Source organism: Tenrec ecaudatus, chromosome 4 (assembly GCF_050624435.1).
Source record: "Tenrec ecaudatus isolate mTenEca1 chromosome 4, mTenEca1.hap1, whole genome shotgun sequence".
NCBI classification, from domain to species: Eukaryota; Metazoa; Chordata; class Mammalia; order Afrosoricida; family Tenrecidae; genus Tenrec; species Tenrec ecaudatus.
Window position 1 is genome coordinate 106,621,818 of NC_134533.1, and position 23,466 is coordinate 106,645,283.

The window sequence follows — 23,466 nt, forward strand, 5'->3', positions numbered from 1 at the left end:
TGGACCCCTGCTAGCTGAAACAAGGAAGGGCACGAGGTTTTCTGGGGAGACCCCAACACAGCCCAAGCAACAGACAGAGCGGGCCCTAATCGCAGGAAGGGACTCAGCATTGCCAGGGGCATCTGACAACTAACCTTCTGCCCAGGATCCAGCTCTCAACCCCTCCTTGTGTCTGTTGGTAAGTCCCAATGTGATAGGTTGAAACTAGGTCAAGTGTCAATTGTGGTCCAATAGGCTTTGAAAGTGGAGTTGTAAACAGATTCAGTGAGAAGAGACATGATTTATGAGGGACTTTCTGTGAGGGCAAGTGAGCCCAGAGAACAAATGACTGAGCAATGCGTGGCCACTGCATAGAAGAATGGAGAAAGAGATGGGCCAGAGAAGGAGGAATCCTCTAGGAATCAATGAGTTTTTGCAGCATGACTGTTAATCTAAAGTGACATTAAAGATAGACACAAGGAAGTCAATGTATACGTCATATAGATGGAGGTTAGCAAATTGCATGAGTATATCTAAAATATATTTTGTTATTTTTCTTAAAGAAGAGGTTGATGTTCTTCTTAGGTCTACAGAAACTTGCCTTTCATGCATTTAAAAAAAAGCCCAACCATCACACATGTAGGGGTTTGCATGTGTCATTCATGTCCTGTGCTTTTGTTTTGGCATGAGTGTGTGTGTTTTATGGTATGTGTGTATGTGCTTGCTTTCTCTAGCTCATCTTACCCCCACCACCAGTGACGTTAAGCTTGTGCCAAGCCTGGAACCAGGCACTGTGCCTGCAAAGAGGGTTTGTCATGGAACATGTTCTGGTGTAATAAGGCTCAAAACACATGTGCATTCACCTTCACCTATGCTTAAGAGAAGTGGCCCCGCGCTGCTTTTGCAACCACGTTTACTTAGCAGTAAAGGCAGGAGACTGAGACAGCGATCGTGAGTAGGAAGTTCTCTAAGGAGTGCTGTTTGGTATCAGGTGTTCCTGTCGTAGACGTTCAAAGAGCCACTTGTAGAGAGCCGCCTGTTATGTCCTCTAGAGTTTGGAGAGAGCAGGAACCGGCAAAAGTCTGTCCTGAAATCATCTGAAAGCAAGAGGCTGTGACAGACAACGTGAAGAGGTATCTAGGGGCCAATTTGCCTTTTCCAATCCTGCAAAGGCAAGAGAGCAAGTCTTTGTCCATGCGATAGTGCTTTCTTTTGAACAATAATATCTCAACAGGAAGGGTCTTAGGGAGGAACGTCAGATCAGAAGTAATGGGGGTCCTCTGAGAAGGTCAAAAAAGCACCCCAGAAGAAACAGCCAGCACTTACACATCTGCCCCACAATGCCCCAAAGCTCTAAGTAAGTAGGTACGACTTGGCCCTGCTCTTCCTCCTCTCTGTCACAAATTTAAAGAACTTAGAAGCATCAGAGGAGGGAGATGGGCAACTTTTTAAGACAGTTCAGGCCTGATCTGCATGAGGGACCATGCGCAAATTGTACGAGAAGTTAACGTTTCATGTAAGACTGGATTGGACTTCTTAAGATGAGACTGTAATTATTGCCAAGAAATAACCATAGTAATTTTAGAATTTGGCTGGAATGTGGCTGAGGCTTAGGAAAAGACTTTCAGTAGGTCAAATTTTTAAAGGCAATGTTGAAAAAAATAAAGTTAGTTTATTTTCTTTTTTAAAAATCATTTTACTGGGGGCTCATACAACTCTTATCACAATCCATACATACATCACTTGTGTAAAGCACATCTGTACATTCATTGCCCTCATCATTCTCAAAACATTTGCTCTCCACTTAAGCCCTTGGCATCAGGTCTCCATTTTTTGCCATTCCTCCCCACGTCCCCCTTCCTCATGAACCCTTGATAATTTACAAATCATTATTTTGTCATATCTTTCCCTGTCCAATGTCTCCCTTCACCCACCCTTCTGTTGTCTGTCCCCTAGGGAGGAGGTTATATGTAGATCCTTGTCATCGGTTCACCCCTTTCCACCCCACCTTCCCTCCCCACTCCTGGTATCGCCACTCTCAGCACTGCTCCTGAAGGGGTCATCCGCCCTTGCCCTCTAACAAGTTCAGTTGCTTGATTGCCGGCTTTGGCTCTCATTTATCTTTAAAACATTCCTAAGAAGAAAGTGAATATTGTTCTCATCAACTATAGTGAAACCAACATTCAAAGAAGCAAATATACTTCCCCAAGTTCCTATTAGTTCAATAGAGGACCAGTGTCCCATCTTCCATTGTCCTCAAGCTGATACCAATTCATGATGACCGTCTAGGCATAGGGGAACTTCCCCATGACCTTTATACAAACAAATTAACACAGCGTTCTCCCTCTGAGGGGTCCAGTGAGCTCAAACTGACACCCTCGCAGTTAACAGCCAAGCACTTAAACAATATGCTGCCAGAGCTCCTTGCCAGTAGCCCGAACTTAGACTAATATGCTTAATGTATATTGTTGTTGCCACACGATCGACTCCTATGCACAAGACACACCGGCAGCCTACATCCTCTTCACAATCCTTTGTGTGCTCGAGATATGATTGCAGCTACTGTGTATTTTAAGTCCCAGGGGTGATCCTTTGGGTATGCAAAATAGCAGGGCATAGCTTCCAACATCATCGCAACATGCAAACTACGACAACAGGACAAACTGCCAGCGGGCAGAGGTAATGCACAGAAAGACTCCTCATGGCCATCGAGCACTAGGCCAAGGGCGATGTGATGGCACTGTCTTTGGGGACCTTTGCTGGGACCGGAGACTGGACGTGGGAGTCCTGTGAAGGAAATACGCTTGGCATCCAAACGGGGTGTTCTGGAATGCAGAGGCTGCGCGGGTGACTTGTATGAAGCCAGGGGTAGAAGACGGTCCATTATGGTTGCCCTGTAACTGTCTGTAAGGCTGAGCTTTGAACCCCGTGCTCATTTGATGGATGAACTGAGTAGCAGTTGGTGCTTTGCAGTCTGTATGACTGGAGCAGGACTAGCCTAAGTAAGAGAGGGTTGCTCTTACTCAACCTTCATTAACTCTGGAAGACATCTTTTCCCAGCTCAACCCTGAACTCCAGTGTTTCAAGTAGATGACACTTCTCCCTGGCTTTCCATAGTGCCGTCTTTAGAGTCCTCGCCTCCCAGATCCCTGCTCTTCTCTCTCTAGATGTCAATGTGAACTCCGCCCTCCTCAGAAAACGGCTGAGGAGGAGGGGAAAGTGAAGGCGTTCTGAAGTCTTTTTTGTCCTTCGGCCGCCTCCTCTTTGCTACTTTGCCGTGGAGTGGAGCAGCATCTCAGCCACCGCAGTGTCTTCCCGCATGCAACTTTCTTCAAGCCGAAGGTTCCAAAGAGCCTGTAGGTGTTCCTTCCCCCCACACATGTCACCTATCTCTTAGTAACTGTTTCAGCTCTAGTGTCTTCTCGTCACTGGCTAATAAAAGATCCAAGAAACAAGAAGTTCCTCATCTATGTTAACTATGCTAGTGCCAAGTTCTTTGCCAAACGTCAGCATTAAGAATTCCTTTATCGATGCTTGGTGGGGCTTGATCAAGGGCAATGTAGCTGACAGGAATTACTGAAACCCAAATAAAGGCCGAACATGGTAGTGGGGCAAGAGGAAAGTAAAGGGAAATAGAGGAAAGAACTAGGAGGCAAAGGATATTTATAAAGGTCTAAATACAGGCATGTACATATGTAAAACATTTATATACAATGATAGGGAAATAGATCTATGCACATGTATTTATATGTTAAGTATTAACATAGCAGACGGACATTGGGCCTCTGCTCAAGCACTCCCTCAATGCAAGAACACTTTGTTCTGATAACCTTGCATTCCATTATGCTCACCTTCCTGACATGATAGCTGAAGACAAAATGGGTATGTATAAGCAAAATGTGGTGAAGAAAGCTGATGGTGCCCGGCTATCAAAAGATAAAGTGTCTGGGGCCTTAAAGGCTTGAAAATAAACAAGTGGCCTCTAGCTGAGAGGCAACAAAGCCCACATGGAAGAAGCACACCAGCTTGTGTCATCATGAGGTGTTGAAGGGATCAGGTATCAGGAATGAAAGACCCAGAACAAAAATCGTATCATTGTGAATGAGGGGGAGCATGGAGTGGAGACCCAATGCCCATCTGTAGACAATTGGACATCCCCTCACAGAAGGGTCACAAGGAAGAGATGAGCCAGTCAGGGTGCAGTATAGCACCGATGAAACATACAACTTTCCTCCAGTTCTTTAATGCTTCCTCCCCCACTATCATGACCCTAATTCTACCTTATAAATCCAGCTAGATCAGAGCATGTTCACTGGTACAGATAAGAGCTTGAAACACAGGGAATCCAGGACAGATAAACCCCTCAGGACCAATAATAGGAGTAGTGTAGTGATACCAGGAGGGGGAGGGGAAGTTGTGGGAAGGAAGGAAGAACCAAACATAATGATCTACATATAACCCCCTCCCAGGGGAATGCACAACAGAAAAGTGGGTTAAGAGAGACAGTGGGCAGTGTAAAACATGAGAAAATTTATAAATTATCAAGGGTTCGTGAGGGAGGTAGGGTGCAAGAGGGAGAAAAATGTGCCGATACCAAGGGCTCAAGCAGAAAGAAAAATTTTTGAAAATGATGATGGCAACATATGTACACACGTGCTTGGCACAATGGCTGGATGTGTGGATTATGATGAGAGCTGTAAGAGCCCCCAGTGAAGTGATTTCAAAAAAGAAAGTAACTCCTATATCTTTCAGCTTTGCTGCAATTGCGGTCAGTAGTTCCTGAGCCTGGGTGCATACTAAAATCACCTGCAGAATGTTACAACAGAGGGGAATCACCCCAAACACATTACATCAGTGTCTCTGGACAAGCCACTCTAAACCAAACCCAACCCATAGTTGCCTAATGATGCTGACTCATAGAGAACCTATAGAACAGGGTAAGAGTACCCCCATAGGATCTCCAAGGAGGTTCATTTGTTTTGGAACTAGGCAGTCACATCTTTCTCCCACAGGGTGAGTGGTGTGCTTGAACCTCTAATCTTCCAGTTACAGGTGAGCATTTCAACTCACAGTAACCTAGGTAGGGTTTCTGAGACTGAATATTTCTAGAAGCTTATCTTGCTCCGGCGGAGCTGCTGGTGGATTTTAACTGCCAGCCTTGCAGTTGACAGCCGAATGCCTAACTGACAGTTTCACCGGGCCTCTATGATAAATGAATTAGATAGTAATTGATCATAAAGTTTCCCAGGTGCTTCAAGTGCACAGCCAAACTTGAAAACTACTTTTCAAGTTCAATGCTACTCAAAGAGCAACCCATGACTTTTGTTGCGTCGGTTTGCTACTAAACACACGCTGGTTTAGCTGGCATGTTCTTTGTTGCAAGACTTTCTCAGGGAAGGAGGTTTAACCCTCTGCTGGAAAGCAAATGTGTAAATGTAAAGGAACCCTGGTGGTGTAGTGGGTTATACTTTGGACTGCTAAGGTCAGCAGTTCAAATACACCAGTTATTCCAGGCTAGAAAAATGAGGCAGTGGGTAAGCTTTTTATCCTATGTAACAAAGATTTTGGAGGCTTGTCTCTTAGAGAAGCATTCCTATGGGTCTTTTTGGCATATTCAGAAGTCTCTAGAATTCTTTTTAGATAACTTTTTGGGGGTCCAGAGCATTAATTCAAATGTTTATTGTTACAGTTCTGAGGTCTGGGTGACAATTCTCAATCTATGTCCATTAACCTGTCTAGCATTACATCAAAAGGTTTGAATGTTTTCTGCCAGTCAGTGCGCATAAAAAGTTTGCCCACCCCACTGCTATCAAGTCGATCCTGACTTACAGGGACTGTCGAGCAGAGTAGAATTGAACCTTCGGGTTTCTGAGGCTATCGCTCTTGAGGGATGTGTCCTGAAGGAATTAGAGAGAAGACGGCACTTGTGGGAAAAGAAGCAAGTGCACATAGATATGTAGAAGGCCCCAAAGGAGTCACATAGAAAGGGAACCCTGGATTTTAAACAAGATCTGATTTTATACTGTGGATCTCTCGTTATAGCTACATAAAAGTGCTTCCTAAACCTGCACAGGATGTAGTTTTCGTTTTCATATTTGTTTAGGTTTTACAGAGCATTTGCCACTACATTGATGTGAGGTTTAAAAGTGATCACACACACACACACAAAGGGTTCTGGGTATCATGCTATTCTCTGCTCGTTAATTCTATCAAGTTATGCTCACTGAAAGCCTAAAGTGTGTGGGGCACTGTACAAGTCACCAAGCATATGATGAAGGGAAAAAGTGGACCTTGATTCTGCCCTCACTGAGTTTACACTCAATATGGGAGACAGAAAGCGGTCATGTAATCAGGGACATAAATATATTACTAAATGTATAATTACAATTGGAAACCAGCACTTTAAGTAATTTGGATTGTTAGATATTCCTGTAGAAGGAATATCTAAGTTAAGCACTGAAGGATTACCTTGGCTTGACACAGAGCAGAGGATATAGACATAGAACAAAGAACAAGAGGGAATCATCTGGTTGTGTTAGGAACTCAATGTGCATGCATCTAAACCACAGAGAAATATATTGATGTGTGTAAATGGGAAGTCTGAGATCTAGCAGTGGCTTCAGCTATCCATTCGAGTAAATATCACATTTCTTCATCTTTGGTCTCCTCATCACTTGTCTCCTCAGTTCCACCCTCGGCAGAATTCTTCATACAGATGCAAGCGTCAGACATCAGGACTCTTATCACAAAAAGTGAGAGGACCCGCTTTTCCTAGGATCTATGTAAACTGCCAAATACGGACTCTCACTGACCCATTCATAGATACAGTTCCCAAGTCTGAACCAATCTCTGGAGAATTCCAATTTGTCAGGTTTGTCAAATGCGCCCCTATCTTGTGGAAGATGGAAGTAAATGACAGATAAAGTCACCTGGGTGGAAACAGGCATTTCTGGAAGAAAGACGTGCAGGAGAGGGAGCACTAACAGATGTCCAGTGCAGGTAGACTGAAGCCATATTAAGCCCGTGGCCCTTACCTTATGGGCAGTGGAAACCCATTTAAGCATTCTACACAGGTGAAATAGCTACACTTTACCTTTACATAAGATGCTTTAACTGATATGGACAATGAATTTGAGGGAGTGAAGTAGATGTGGGAGCCCTGTTCAGCTCTTTGGACTTGGGTGGTGAAAAGATAGAAGTGAAGGCGTTGCATAAAGCACGTGTAGAGAGTAAGATCAACAGTGTTTGAAGGTGGGCTGGCCTCAAAGGAGAAGGAAAGTCAGACTCCCAGGCCTGGTAGAAGATTGGTCAATGCCATCCAGTTAAAGAGGCTGGGGGAAGGGAAGCAGCTCATGAACTGGGGTGCTGAGATGTGTGGGGGTGTGAATTAGCAGGACTGGGACACTGGCTGGGCCACACAGCATCAGACTTGCCCTTCTTTGGACAGTTTCTTCAGGGGTGGCCTGGTTCCATTTTTGACTGTGTGCACCTTGGCATCCCTCCACAGCTCCTTCCCAGCAGCTTCTTTGGTCTTCTTACTTGACCCTTTTAGGCAAAGCTTTGGAGGATGCAAGGGGATGGCTAAAGAGAACTGGCTTTTCTTTTTCAATAGTTTTGTTGAGTGATTATTAGCATATCACGCAAGGCAATGGCTCAGTCATATTCAGAAGGGTTGTACAATCATCACCAAAAGTAATTTGAGAACATGTTCTTCCTTTTCGTACCCATTGCTTATGGCTCCCCATCCCCCCCCCCCCTCCCGCCCCAACTTCCAGTTATCAACTAATGGTAACTATCGCCCTAGTTCCTATCTTCATAGACCCACTCACCCTGACTTCCCTACCCGGAAAAATGCACAAAGCAGTGACCAAAGAGCCCACCAAGCCCTGAGGACGACAATCCTGCTCAGAGCAGCCAATGCACAGAGAAAAATGTAGGGCCATAGGGCCAGCCCCAATACAAGACATGACATCCCTCATTGACCCAGAGTACTACAGAGGACAACACTGGAGTCACAGTGTAGGAAACGCACCCGATCTGACTCTACCACACCAAGGCGAAACACTAAGGGCGTGCAACAGAACAGCAAGGGGAGCAGAGCAATAAAATCCCCAGGGAATACAAAAAATATACTTTTAGGCCAGTGCATGGCACCATCAGACTCGATCAGAAAACACTCCTAAAAGTCAACTAACAGACTTTGAACTATTTGCAGACTTTTTTTTGTCTTTGGTTTCTTTTGTTGTTTGGTTTCTTTTGTTGCTTTGTTTTGCTTCGTCTTGTTTTGTGTGTGTGTGTGTGTGTGTGTGTGTGTGCAAATTATTATCTCTGGATGTCTATCTATCTAAAATAGGTGGAATAAACAATCTGGAGGAGAAAACATCAGGACTGACAGTTCCAGGGGGACATGGAAGTTTGGGAGGCAGGAGAAAGGAAGTGGGTGTGAATAAACTCAGGGACAAGTGATCCAAAATTGATGGGGAGGAAGGTGCAGGAGGCCTGCTAGGGCTCGATCAGGGAAATGTAGCCGAGAGGAATTACTGAAACCCAAATGATGGCTGAGCATGATAGTGAGACAACAGGAAAGTAAAGGGAAATAGAGGCAAGATCTAGGAGGCAAAGGGAATTTTTGGAGGTCAAAATACAGGCATGTACATATGCCAATATATTTATATATGACAATGGGGATATAGATCTATGGACATACATTTGTAAGTTCAATATTAAGGTAGCAAATGGACATTGGGTCTCTACTCAAGTACTCCTCAATGAAAGAACACTTTGTTCTATTAATCTGACATTCCATGATGCCCACCTTCCCAACATGATAGCTGAAGACAAAATTGGTGAATAAGCAAATGTAGTGCACAAAGCTGATGGTGCCCAGTTATCAAAAGATATAGTGTCTGGGGTCTAAAAGGCTTGAAGATAAACAAGTGGCCATCTAACTGAGAAGCAACAAAGTCCACATGGATGAAGCACACCAGCCTGTGTGATCATGATGTGTCAATTGGATAAGGAATCAGGCATCCAAGAACAAAAATCATATCATTGTGAATAAGGGGGAATGAAGAGTGGAGACCCATAGCCCATCTATAGGTAACTGGACATTCCCTTACAGAGTGTCACAGAGAAGAGATGAGCCAGTCAGGGTGCAGTACAGCACCAATAAAACATGCAACTTTCCTCTGGTTCTTTAATGCTTCCCTCCCCACCCCACCCCACTATCATGATCCCAATCCTACCTTACAAATCTGGCTAGAACAGAGGGTGTACAGTGGTACAGATAAGAGGTGGAAACAGGGAATCCAGGACAGATAACCCCGTCAGGACCAATAATGAGAGTAGTCATAACAGGGAGTAAGGGAAAAGTGGGGCGGGGGGGGGGGAATGGGGAACCGATCATAAACCCCCTACTTGAGGGATGGCAACAGAAAAGTGGGTGAGGGGAGGCATTGGATAGTGTAAGACATGACAAAATATTAATAATTTATAAATTATCAAGGGTTCATGAGGAAGGGTGGAGAAGGTAGGGGGAAAATAAGGAGCTGATACCAAGGGCTCTAGTAGAAAGAAAATGTTTTGAGAATGATGATGGCAATAAATGTTCAAATGTGCTTCACACAATGGATGGATGGATTGTGATAAGAGTTGTACGAGCCCCCAATAAAATGATTTATTTAAAAAATGACCAAATGAAGCAGACAACAAAAGCCTGGCTTCTGACAGCCGAATTCAAGACTTGTGTATGGTACTTGCATCTGAGTGTTATACCCCTGCCCCATTGTCTTTCTTTCTCTACATAGTTAGATGACCTGAATGTGCATGTAACTGAATCGCAGGGAAAGTGAAATTTTATAGATAAATTATAGACCTTTGTTGGATATGTCTCCTCTAGAGATTAGTGTATAAAAGTATCATTTAGTACAAAAGAAAATACAATCCAGACACCTTCAAATTAGAAAACCTTAGAATAACTATGTCAAAATCCTCCCATCTGTTAAAGCACTTTCCAACAACACCCAGTCCCGTTCCTCATTGTTTCTGTAAAATTGCCCAATTAAGAGCAGCATGAAGCAAGAAGTGTCCAGAGATGCCGGGTCTCATTTTCATCCGGAGCAAAGGTCAATGTGCATTTCATCTAATCCCCCTCTCTGGACCAGAAACAAACGGTTGCTCAGAAATTGAGCGACTGAGTTATACGAATGCATTCCTTGACTAGAAAAATCTGAAGTGACCGATGGCAGATTTGACATCATTTGGAAAGTGCTTTGGTTACCCTAGTGTTATAAGAACACTGTGACAAGTCATCTTTTTCTGAGATACACGGTGCTGCTCTAATTTTGTGTTGATTTGGTAATCTGTTGATCAGCTGATCTGGTGCTTCATCGTAGCCTAGCATTAAGGAGAGCAGGAATGTTTCATGATCAAGTCTGTCCATTTTGTGTGATGTTGCTATTAGTCTGGTCAGACTCAAGTATCCCTCTGAAGGTATACATTCAGACATGCTGGTTAAATCCTTGCACGGCCGGAGGGGTGAATTCAGTGTTGGAATACCCAGTAAACCAGGTAAGCACTGATTTATTTTGCTTACTTACTAATCTGTAGTGAAAATTTTCACATTTTTTCGCCACATTACAGTCATTACTTTCAGATACGGCTAGCATCCTATAGTATGTTCCTAAGAATCAAAGCCTTTTTTCAAATTTTTAATCTTCAATAGGGACAGAGTGCTCAAAAAGCAAGTTGAGCATGGGCTTACTTCTGCTTACAGATTTGTAAGTAAGGACAATTACTGAAATCGTTAGCTTGTTTTCCGGGTCATCTGCCCTGGGTACAATGAGAAAGGCATCTTCAAAAGCATCGGTCACCCTGAGAGACCTCCAAACCATCAGACCACAAAGCTTCATATTGGCAAAGACTTCCAAACAGAACAAAGCTGTGATCGTTTGGAAAATCGCTTACTTCTGACTTCTTAGGTCTTACTTCTAAAACGCCCGTGTGTGGGCCCAGGCTACATATTTGTACCACGCAGGTATAAAACGCAAACCAAACCTGTTGTTATCAAGTTGATTCTGACTCACAGCAACCTTACAGGACAGAGTAGAATTGCCTTGTGGGGCTGTAATCTCTATGGAGACAAACTGCACCATCTTTCTTCTATGAAGCTGCTTGGAGGTGGAAACTTCTGGTCTTTTGGTTAACAGCTTGGCCCTTTTGCCAGTGCACCACCATTGCTGTGTGGTGCTTGGTAAACTACTCCAAAGTTTTAAAATTAAAATGAGCATCTTACATAAAACATTTAGCACACAGAATGAGCTTAATGAATGTCTCACTCCTCTTTTCTCCTCTCCTACGTAACACAAGAAAGATGAAGCCTGCCCTCGTTGTCAAGGAGCTCAAAATCTTGTATCTGCCCTAACTTTCTATCTGCACACCATTTTTTATGTTTGCTTCAAGAGGCTGGATCCAGCTTGGGATAGTGTGTGTGTGTGTGTGTGTGTGTGTGTGTGTGTGTGTGTGTGTGTGTAGTGGGGAGGGGGGCAAGGCAGGGAGACCAGATCAGACCTGGTCTGCCTTTAGGAGGGAGAAAGTGAATCCAAGTCAACACCAGCCTCAGACCGGCTGTCACAGGGCAACCTTTCTTTCTTCTGACACTAACAGTCCCTCCCATGGCGCTGTCACTATATTTCTCCGTTGGGCTTGATAACCCATTACCTTGATTGCCCAGAGCTCACACACTACTCATGATGATGGAGGTTTAGAGTCCTTGATCCACAGCAGCACCTCTTCTCTGTCAGGAGCCATGCCTCTTTCTAGTTCTCAGCCACTTGGTCCATTGGCCTCCACCTTGTTGCGTGGGTCAAGAAGCCTGATGATCTGCCACTCTGCCTCAGTCTCAGTGCTGTCCCTGTGTTCTGCCTCATGGTTTCAGTAGTGTGGCCTCTGGTGTCTCTGCAGCATCAGACAGAAATTTTGCATGTGTTCCTCGGGTGACTCTTCTTTCTTGAAAGTCATGGGATTCTTTTGCTCCTGCTTCTGAGATGGCTCCCTTATATGCAGCGGGGAGGCAAAATTGACCAATGCCAGAGTTAGAGTTCTCTGCACCTTATTTGCATGCTCCCATCCACTCACTGGGTGGCATCGCAAATGCCATGGATGGAAGAGCCATACCCAGCGATTTCACTTCACAACAGGTAGTAATTAAAAAATATAAAATAAGATTAATTAATTATGACACAATGGTAATTATGTTAGGAATTACCTTACTAAATTCAACCCAGGAGGAGCAAAAGGTTATATTACTTTCTGTGAAGGGCAGGCGTGACTGGGTACTTCCTTGCTTTACTAACCCCTCTTCTGATGTCCCTGAAATACAATACACCTCAGGTGAATATGGATCATTGCATACAAATGGGAATAAATTGTAATACAAAAAATTGGACTAGAGAATGCAGATAACAACAAATCTTAGAATTATTTCAGATAAGATCTGAGAGCCTGGCACTGAGATTAGAAAGAGAAAAAAAGAATTCCTGGAACAAAGCCCAATGAAACAAAACAAAAGAGCTACAGGAATAGCAATATGGATTAAAAGTTCTAGGCATAACCAGAAGTCCAAATGAGAAAAAAATGTTATTCCTTAAATAATTAACAGGGTTGAATAAAGTATATTAGCCTAGAAAATGTGAATTTCTTATACTCAGGGACTGATTGCTATTTTTCTTTGGAATGTCAAATCTGCCACAAAAAAATATCCAATAATGATTTGTTAAATGAATGAAAAATAGATGGAGAACTAGCTGCAAGCATAAGAGCATTGAAGTCCAGGGTGTGTGTGTTTGGGGAGGGGGAGTGAGCAATGTTGAGAAGAACTGGAAGGATCCCAGTAGCCCGTGTCAAAGCAATGAAGTAATATAAAATTTCCAGAGAACACTCTCATCTTTCAATAAATTTGATTGAACAATTGTCATAGTTTACACCAGACAGTAGAGGGAAAAATGGCTAATTCTATGAAAAGTCAACTTATCCTCATTCCCTTATAAATATCAGAGCTATACTCCATCTGCCCCCTCCACCACTATTATGAGTGTGAATCCATGTTTTGTAGGATCTAGGGAGAACTCTAAAAGTAGGTTGATCTTTTTGAGATTCAGCAGGTTGCTTTATCTTATCTTTCCTGACCCCAGGTGTCCTACCTTCTAACTTTTAGCATACACCTGTCCTACCCACGGGACAGAAACAGGAATCTTAGAAAACCACCTACACTCAGACTTGGGCTTGGGAATTGTTCCATTCCATCCACCTCCTTATTCCATATTCTTTGCTTATTTCAATAGTCCATTCATAAACTTTCCTCTAACTATTGGTCCCTTACATTAACTCCTCCTTTTCTTACCCTTTTCACATTTATTTTACATTTTTAACATTTCATTGGCATAGAATTCACATATGGTATAATTCAACAGCTCAATCATATTAAGAAGCATTATATAATTATCACCACAATCACTTTTAGAATATTTTCTTCTTTCTTTTCATCCTTGTTATGAGCTCTCCATCCTCCCCCAAGCTCCCCTGCCATATCATAAATGCTGTTACTGTTTCTATGGATTTACCTATCCTGGATTTTATATACAGAAAAACACACAAAAATAACAAGAATAACAACAAACAACCATACCAGAAAAGCTTTACCTCAATTGAAAAGAAAGTAGAAAATATTTAAAAAGTAGAACAAATTTAAAATGGGTCAAAGGTCCCTTTTTAACAAATGATACGTTGTTAAATTTCAACCTTACAGCCTCTAGAATAATCCATTCTCCAATGCCCTCTGTCGGGCTGCTCACCTGCCTGGTCTGTGAGTGAAAGGGATTTACCAGAGGCTTGAGCCATGTGTATTCTCCCTGCACTTTGTATGAAAAACTGAAACCACTTTAAAATGGGTCCGAGGGGAGATGAATGATAAGGCATTACATTAAAAACCGAGCTACATATGCCAAAATTGACTTCACAGAGCTCTGTCTGACAGTAAGCCTATTCACATCCCTCCACTATGGTCACAAGAGATTCCTCGAGTGCCTCTTTTCTCTTGGATGATTTAGACTTGACTGCAGCTGTAGGATGGCCTAACCAGCTCAGGCCTTGACCCCATTTGAATCCTGCATCTGGGAGCTCCTCGTTGCTTCCTGCACTCTGCATTCCTTACCCCCGACCTGGATATCATTTGGCAAAGCCTGTTCTCCTCTAGGCGTATGTCAGTAAAAGAAAAGATAGTGACTAGATATAAGGCAGGCACTCACTCATTTCAGGGGTTTACATTGTACTCATGTCTGTTTGGTTGTTTCCCCCTCAGATATTCCTGTAGCTCACACCACTGCTCAGATATTTCTGTAGAACACACCACTGCTCAGACATTCCTGTAGATCACACCACTGTTCAGATATTCCTGTATATCACACCACTGCTCAGATATTCCTGTAGAACACACCACTGCTCAGATATTCCTGTAGAACACACCACTGCTCAGACATTCCTGTAGATCACACCACTGCTCAGATATTCCTGTAGATCACACCACTGCTCAGATATTCCTGTAGATCACACCACTGCTCAGATATTCCTGTAGATCACACCACTGCTCAGATATTCCTGTAGAACACATCACTGCTCAGATATTCCTGTAGAACACACCACTGCTCAGATATTCCTGTATATCACACCACTGCTCAGATATCCCTGTAGATCACACCACTGCTCAGATATCCCTGTAGATCACACCACTGCTCAGATATTCCTGTAGATCACACCACTGCTCAGACATTCCTGTAGATCACACCACTGCTCAGATATTCCTGTAGATCACGCCACTGCTCAGATATTCCTGTAGATCACACCACTGCTCAGATATTCCTGTAGATCACACCACTGCTCAGATACTCCTGTAGATCACACCACTGCTCAGATATTCCTGTAGATCACACCACTGCTCAGATATTCCTGTAGATCACACCACTGCTCAGATATTCCTGTAGATCACGCCACTGCTCAGATATTCCTGTAGATCACACCACTGCTCAGATATTCCTGTAGATCACGCCACTGCTCAGATATTCCTGTAGATCACACCACTGCTCAGATATTCCTGTAGATCACGCCACTGCTCAGATATTCCTGTAGATCACACCACTGCTCAGATATTCCTGTAGATCACGCCACTGCTCAGATATTCCTGTAGATCACGCCACTGCTCAGATATTTCTGTAGATCACACCACTGCTCAGATATTCCTGTAGATCACACCATTGCTCCACTTAAAGTTCTACTCCAAGCTCTTTTTGGATGGCCTTTTCAAGACAGAAAGGCCTGCCCCAACCCCACCCCCACACACATGCTATCCCCTTAATTTTTTTCATATCACTTATCTTAACCTTGAAATCTATGATAGGTGTGTGTATTCTCTTGTTTCACATAAGGAAGGGACAGTAAGTGTTAAGAAAGCAAAAAAAAAAGTGATATGGTGGTCCACTTGGAACACCATCATATCCCCAGTGCGCATCATCGTTGCTGTTAGCTGCTGGTGCATCAACTCTAGCTCACATAAATTTCAACAAGGTGTGTTTGAGTCCATTATGCAGTGATTGTGCTGTGCTTTCCAACCTCTCTGGCTCATCGTCCAACTCTATATCTGACAGTGTTCCCTCGTGATCCATAAGGGTTTAATTACCTAGTATTTAGAAACAAATTGCCCTATACTTCCTCCTAGACTGCCTGAAGCTATGCTGAAATGGATCTTTCTTAGGTGAACCTGCTGCTATTTGAAATAATAGGGGCACAACATCTAGCATCATATCAACACACAAGATAAGCATGCTGACAGATGGACGTAAATAGGTACCAAATATCTATTGGTTAGTAAATAAAATATCTTATATATCCTCATATACACACACATATATATGAGTATATATACTCATGGTCACACAATTGGAGGAGTTGGGTAGTGAGTTCACTGACTTACCCTGAGGATGGCCAGGATTGACTGGGTAGTTGTGAAACTTAGGACAAGTTATAGAGAATGAAGATATAGGAAGCTGTTTTTTAGTAGTTGTTTTAAATAAGTATTAGGAAAATACCTTACTGGACTGTTTCTCAATTACTCTTCCTCAGTGGAGAAACTATGGTGACAAAATTAATGAAACCAACTTTTTTTCTACTACTAATAAATCATTATTGCTATAGGCAAGTAGAAACCTGGCTACCTTCCAGTGTGCATTAAATGTAATTCCGGCTCATCTGCTCAAATGAGTAGTAATAAAGTGTCCACACTTGTTTGGAATATCAAGATTTATAGTTCCTTAAAGTCAACATTGATTTCCACTTTTCTTAAATCAAATTTTGTTTCTTTGACCGGTGTATTTTGATAGTTGTCTTACTAATCGTCGACACATGCTTTCATTGGAAGAGTAAACTAAGAATGATGTATCATTCTCTGCATGGCTCAAGGACGTTGTAAAAGAAGGCATAATATCAAAATGCACCCTCGTGCCGCAGAGAAAGCACTGGCCCAGTAGAGACATGTGAGGACAGAGGGTGAGTACCAAAAAGCAAGGTCAGCATGGGTCTACTTGTGCTGGCCACTGTGGCATAAAAATATATTTTTAAAAACATGTGGAACTGTTCACTACAGATTAGTAAACCAGTACAAGTAAGCCAGTACTTCCCTGGTTTATTGGGCAATCTGACACTGTGTAGGGAAGGCTCACAGGGTCACTCAAGCAGAGGTGAGGAATTCTTTCCCCTTGAGAGACATTTAGTTATTGACATGGATTTTCTTCATCTGCTCACATGTAAATTCAGTTTACCATAGTGACTAGAGAGCAGCTGCAAATTCCACGTGTAGTATGTTGTAAGTAATTTGGCTAAAGACACACTGCCTGAGAAGTATTCCAATCAGGTGAGGCAAATCATAGAGATATTAATCAAGGCTCTGTATACACATCTTTTGTGAAAAAATATCTGAGCGATTGATTTGGGTAAGGGATATATAAATTAGAAGTGTCAACATGAAAACGAAGGCCAAATCCAGTTTTCTGATTTTGGTCATATGGTCTCAATTACTCTCCATAATGATTTATATCTAGATAAAACCTTCTGAGTTGAAACAAGCAAATGATGATAGCCATCAAAAGTGTAGTATGAAATTCACTGGACATTGCTCAGTGAAAAACAAGGGAAGAGAGGAGTGCGCTCAGTGAAACCTGTCATTCTGCATAGCTGTTCCACACATTAGCTACAGAACCCTGGCATCCAGGAGCGTGGAAGACATGGACGCTGAGGGGAAGCTTGTATTTTCTAATGAAGGCATAGATTACATCACATGGAATTAGAAGATACTTTCCCTTCTTTCTTTAGTCCACACTGAGACTTTGTTGAGGGAAAAACAACTCCTTTATAGGGATAATTTGCTCCTAATTTATAATGAGACTTTATAAAGATTCACCATTGCAATCAGCTCAGAGAACTCATTCTGGGAGTCCTGATAATTATCAACAAATTATCTCGAAGTGATTACTTAAACTTTGTATTAGCAGGAATTGAATATTGAAGTGCAGAGAATTCAGTGGGTTATGCTTTTCCTGCGTTGTTGCATTTGCTGTTTACAATTTGCACAGACGAATAAAAAGAGTCTTAATTCTGCTGGTGTGAGTTTAAAGTGTGTTAAGGATGGCTGCCTCTGCCCGTGGCTCATGAAGAGACTTTATCCTCATGGGATAGAGTCTTAGTTAGCACCTTACAATGTCCCGACAAGAGGAGATCTACCCTAAGGGGTGGACACGCCACTCCCACTAAAAGGACCAATGTCTCCTTGTTTGGAAGGTAGAAGTATGAGCTCTGGAGAGGCATCTGCTATCAGCACCTGAGTTCCTAATTTTCTACCTGCTGGGTTCATACCATCAAATTGTCTTATGTTGCCTTTTGGCCAACACTCTGCACCTCCCATGGAGGGAATGAGACTCTGGGTTTTTTGAGTTATTTGCTATGAATCTGGACTAGGCACTCCATCTTGGTGTCCCTAGCTGTGAATATCTGGCTCTGGTCCCCTTCCCTCAAGATGGGACAATGCTGCACGTGAATAACACTCCAGAGCACCCCTGGGTCAGTCCAAGACTACACTGGACTACCTAGCACATCCTTGCTGAGCTTTTACCACTTCCTGGTCTTGTTTCCTTGGCCCCATTTATAAGGAGACTGCCCAAAACAAGAATGGTACCTCCCACTGACAAGCAGACAAGACTACAGCCACAGAGTTCAATTGAGAGGATACATGGGCCTGGATATTCCATTTGGAAAAATCTATAAAACATCCCTGGAGGGAAGAACCTCAACAGATTGGCTGCAGAGTTTTCTGTATCAAATCCAGTCACTGAGACTTGGCCTTGCTAGAGGCCGAGTGAACAATGGCACCAGATCTGTACATTCACACTCTACTTCTAAATCTTCATAAAGGAATGAGTCAGAGCCATTCTAAAGCACAGGCAAACAACCTGAGAACCAGAGTTGTAGACGTGCTTCTGTTCACTAGCACATCTATGAAGTCCTGAGTGACACAGAGATCAAGTAGATGTGACAGCAGAAAAGATGTGCTTTTTCTCCTGTAGGCAATTAAGGCAACAGAAGAAGACAAGCACACAGTGATTATTCTGGATTAAATTGTGTCCCCTTAAATTCATGGTAGAATCCTAATCTTTCTACCTATGGAGGTAACCCTACTTAAAGTAGGGTTTTCTTTGTAATGTTAGCAAGATCTGTGTGGTGTTAGACTTACCCAATAAGGATCCTGCTTGTAAGGGCTCTGGGATTGAGCAAAGGTGACTGACCCCATCCACAGTAAGACATGAACATTAACAAGCCTCCTCCTTTTCCCCCTCACCTCACCCCCCCCCCCTTTAGGACCAACAACTACTTATGAACAGCCTTTGAGTGGAAATCCATCTATCAGCTAGCAAACTTCACTCCTCAGGCCCCACCCGCACCACATGCCTGCCATTTTTAAGACTTTACTCGCCCCTGCAGTGTTGTACCACGACCTAGTCATTGCTACAGGGTGGATTATGGGGTTCACTGTTGTGCTTCTGGACATTCATACATTTCCCCATATTCCAAGTTGTGAATCCATCCATTCCACCTGACCTTTACTCTCTCCATTTTGATCATGCAAGGCAAACATTCCCAAGAGTGGTTCGGGCTGCTTAACCCATCTCATCTGGCACTTGTGGTTCTGCTTTGACTGCTGGCCTGATGGGTGCTCTAAGGAGCAGCATGGGCACAAACACAAGGACACACATGCTGGAGGAGAAAGATGGCATGTAAATATGACCAAGGAACCCAGAACCACCAGGCTACATGTCTCCCCAAGAGCTGCCAGAGAGAAGGTCTTCTACACCCAGTGACCTAGAGTCTCCCTCCTCACCTTCTAAAGCAAAAGGAAATGCATTCATATTGTTGCAGCCACTCAATTGTAGCATGTTAGAGAAGCACCAGATCATCGGAACAGGAATGCTTTCTTTTCTTCTTCTATAGCACGCAGTCCGGTGGAATTCTAAAATCAGATGTATGATGGGCAGATGAACCTGACTTTGCAGACTTTGTATCTGTGAGTCTCTACAGGGGCAATGGTTAAGCACTCAGCTGCTAACTGAAAGGTTGGCAGTCTGAAGCCAACAGCTGCTCATTCCACGTGAGAAAGACGTGGCATTCTGCTTCTGTAAAGATTACCTTCTGTTGTCACGTGAATTCTGACCGATCATAAGCCTACATATTGGGGCAGAAATGTCCCTCACAGAGTTTCCAAGGTTATGAATCATTTTAGAAGCAGCTTGCCACATTTTTCCTCCTCCCAGGAGAAGCTGGTGGGTTTGAACTACCAACTTTGGTTAGCAGATGAACTCTTCAACCATTGTGCCCCAAGAACACCTCCAGAAAGTCTAGAGCCTTAGGAGCTTAATGGGGGCAGTTCTCCGCTGTAGTATTGGGTGGCCAGGAGTAGGAACCAACTAGACGCCAGTGGGATCGATATCCTGGACCTTGTAGCTGTGGACAGAAGCACAGTGATGGAGGAGGCAGAGAATAGGCTTGTCAAGGCCCCCTGTGAAGTGCCCCTTGTCCTTTCTTGCTTTGTACACCCTGGAAAACGTCTAATGAACTACTTGAAATACTCCATCTGTCTTCTCTTCCTGAGCATGACTCTGTAAGAGGAAAGGGATACACATTTTAGTCATGAAAGCTATTTTGCTCCTTCAACACAAATAGTTACAACTATCTGTACAGCTTAGTGGTCAAGAGTCAGAAGTCCAAGCTCAGCTACCAACTAGCTGTGTGACCTTGAGGGAGTCAAGAAACCTCTCTGAGACTCAGTTTGCCAACCAATGTGTTGGGAATTCTAATAGTGCTTAGCTCTTGGCTCTGTTGTGAACATGAAATAGACTAGAGCCAGCGAGGTCTTTAGTGTCTGCACAGCAAAAACATTCAACAAACAGTGCCTGTTAGTACAGTCTCTAAATACCATTCCTGCGTCAAAGATGCTTTGTCTGTACTCGAGCTCTGCTGCAGCCATCGGGTGGCTCGGGGATGTGACTAACTTTCTCCTTCTCTCCTCCATCCCTTCTTCCTTCTTCTTCAATAATGCTTTCCCTGAATCAGACCACAATTTGCCCCACTTAATTTGGATGATTCATCTTTTTTTTTCTTTTCAAACACAAAACTTATTTCTCCAGGGCACTCACCTAGGAGTAACAAGATTTGTGAGGTCATCTGAGTGGGTAGCTATGAGTGCACGTTAGCCAGCCCAGAGGCCGCCATCCTGTGATTTACTCAGTGCAATGTGGAGGGCAGGAACTGTGCCTCTGAGCCCTGGCACCCCTAAGTGCATGATAAATGGCAGCAGAGCGGGAAGCAGAATCTGAGTCTCCATCCTCATCCTTTACACCAGATTGGCCTTCTGAAAGCACCCCTTCCCAGCTCCACGTGGCCATTCTCAGTCATTTCAGGAGTCTCCACAGATCTACCCTGTACTGAAGGTCCAACTCTCTAAGGCCTAGAACCAGAGCAGGACCCATAACTTCAGAAGCTCCTGCTCATCTGCCAAAAAAATTCAAAACACTCAAATAGTTGATTCTGAGTCAATCACCTAATGGGGACCTCATGTGTTTCATGGTAGGTCTGCAGTCTTTTGAAAATAGAATTCCAGGATTTCTTTCAAGACACCTCTGAGAAAATTCGAATCCCCAAGTTTTGGGGTAGGAGCCTAGTGCTTACTTGCTTTTAGTTAGGTTTTTCCCACTGCTCAGAGATTCCAATGCTCACCTGCAGATCTGGTTTCAATGTCAAGAGCTTCAGAGTATGCACGCTCCTCTCCAAATCCTACTCACCATCCCCAATTGCATTATTTTGGGTTGTAAGCTTGCTTCACTGCAGACTCCATTGTCCTTTTCATTATCTATGGAGGTTTCTGGAAAAGATTTATTAAATATTGAGCTAGAGGCCTGCTATCAATTTGGTACCATAAGAATGCAAACAAAGCAGAAGGATTTCTAGGTTGATTTGGTTATCAGTGGTCTGAAAATATATGTAATTGAGTATATTTACCTAACATACTTGGAAGGAATTATACAGCCATTAATCCTACATTATTCAGGATCTGCTTTCTGAGACAGCACTTCTTGATCACATATCTGACTGGGAATTAGCACAGATAACTCAGGAAGGAGTATATTAGCTTTCTAACTGCAGAAAGCAACAACCCTGTTTCTTAGGCTATGGTATGTTTGTTTCCACGAACTACTTGAGAACACCATTACCTTGGTGATTTCAGCCCTCTGAAATGCAAAGTAATGTAAGCTCAAATATTGTTGACCTTGACTTTCTTTTAGCACCTCCTCTGGGAAAACCAGAGTCTTTGGGTGCTGTAAGCAGCATGCTTAGCTGCTAACCCCAAAGTCAGAGGTTGGAATCCACCCAGAAGCATCTCAGAAGAAAGGCCTCAGGATCAGCTTCTGAAAAATCAGCCACTGAAAACGCCACGGAACACAGTTCTAGTCTGACGCACACAGGCTCACCTGGACTTGAAGCTGACTCAACGGCAACTGGTAAACTGGTATGTGTGGGAAAGTGCTTCGTGAGGCTGCTTACGTTTCCCTGGAGAGTCAAATGGAAACATGAAGGAAGCCAGCAGAATGTAGAACAATGTTGGCAACATGCATGGAGATGTGAAGGAGGAAATTCAAGACCAGCGTGTTATTCCCACTTTGATGCCCAAAGAAGGTGCAAGTAGAAAGCTTTCCTTGGTCTCAAGGAGAAGAGTTAGACCCCAACCACTTTTTCTGGGCCAGATGATTGGGTTTGTTACCATCCTAATTACTCTTGATGGACTCCTGCGCTATTCTACAGAACCCTAAGCAAGCGGCTCTGGGATGTGAGTCACTTCAAAATATACCCTCACCCCCTTTCAGGTATCTGTAGATAAAAATCACTCCGGTTAGCCAGGTAAGCTTGGAAATACTACATTTCATGTGCTCTGTGTGGTTATTCACGATTCCTGCCATAAATTAAAGACCGCGAACTCCTGTGGTTAAGACACTTGTTTAATTTTGAATTGCACAAACGTATTTCACAAGGAATCTTGCATTACATTGTGCTTATACTGAGTACTGTGCTATAAAACCAACTTCAAAGAAAGCTCTTTGAGGACATATGCTTATCATTTATTTGAATGTGAAAGAAATCTCTCTCTCTTTAGCAATGATAACACACTCCCGCGTCATCACCGACCGAAGTGAACATCAACAAGTGAGTACTTTGACAAAGGAATAAGAAAATGTGATCTTGTTTGTTCTCTCTCGCTCCTTCTTCTCATTTTCTCTCTGAAATCAGTCTTTTGTAATGAAGGTAACGTGTCCATATTCACATTGTGTGCAGAGACTGAAAGAAACAGCTGCTTAGCTTGTTGGCTGCTAGTCCCTGCCATCCTCATGCTTCATTTCCCAAATGATGTGTGGTACAGGGTATGGCTTTTTAGAGATTATCTATCATTACTGTGGCTACTCCTGAGTAGGTAATGCATGAATTCACCTAGTGCCACTCTGTCTCCAGAGCCAGTCCCATAGGTCACAAACACCTTAGATGGCTGTCCCCTTCCAGCGATATAATTGGATCCATTCTCATCTCTCATGCTCAAAGTAGAAACAGACAACAGGCCATCTGTTCCACCTCTCTAAGTTCTTCTTCCTCAGCATGAGGCACCACCTCTGCTGTTCATGGTTACCATGGTAAGGTGCACCCATGGTAACAATGAACTGGTAGCCTCCGAGTTGCCCACTTAACTGCCTGAGTGACACTCTGATTCTGCATCAGCTCCTTCAGTGGTTCCTATCAACATCAACATCCGAGAATGTAAAGCTAATGTAAATGCAGTCTATTTCCTGGGGG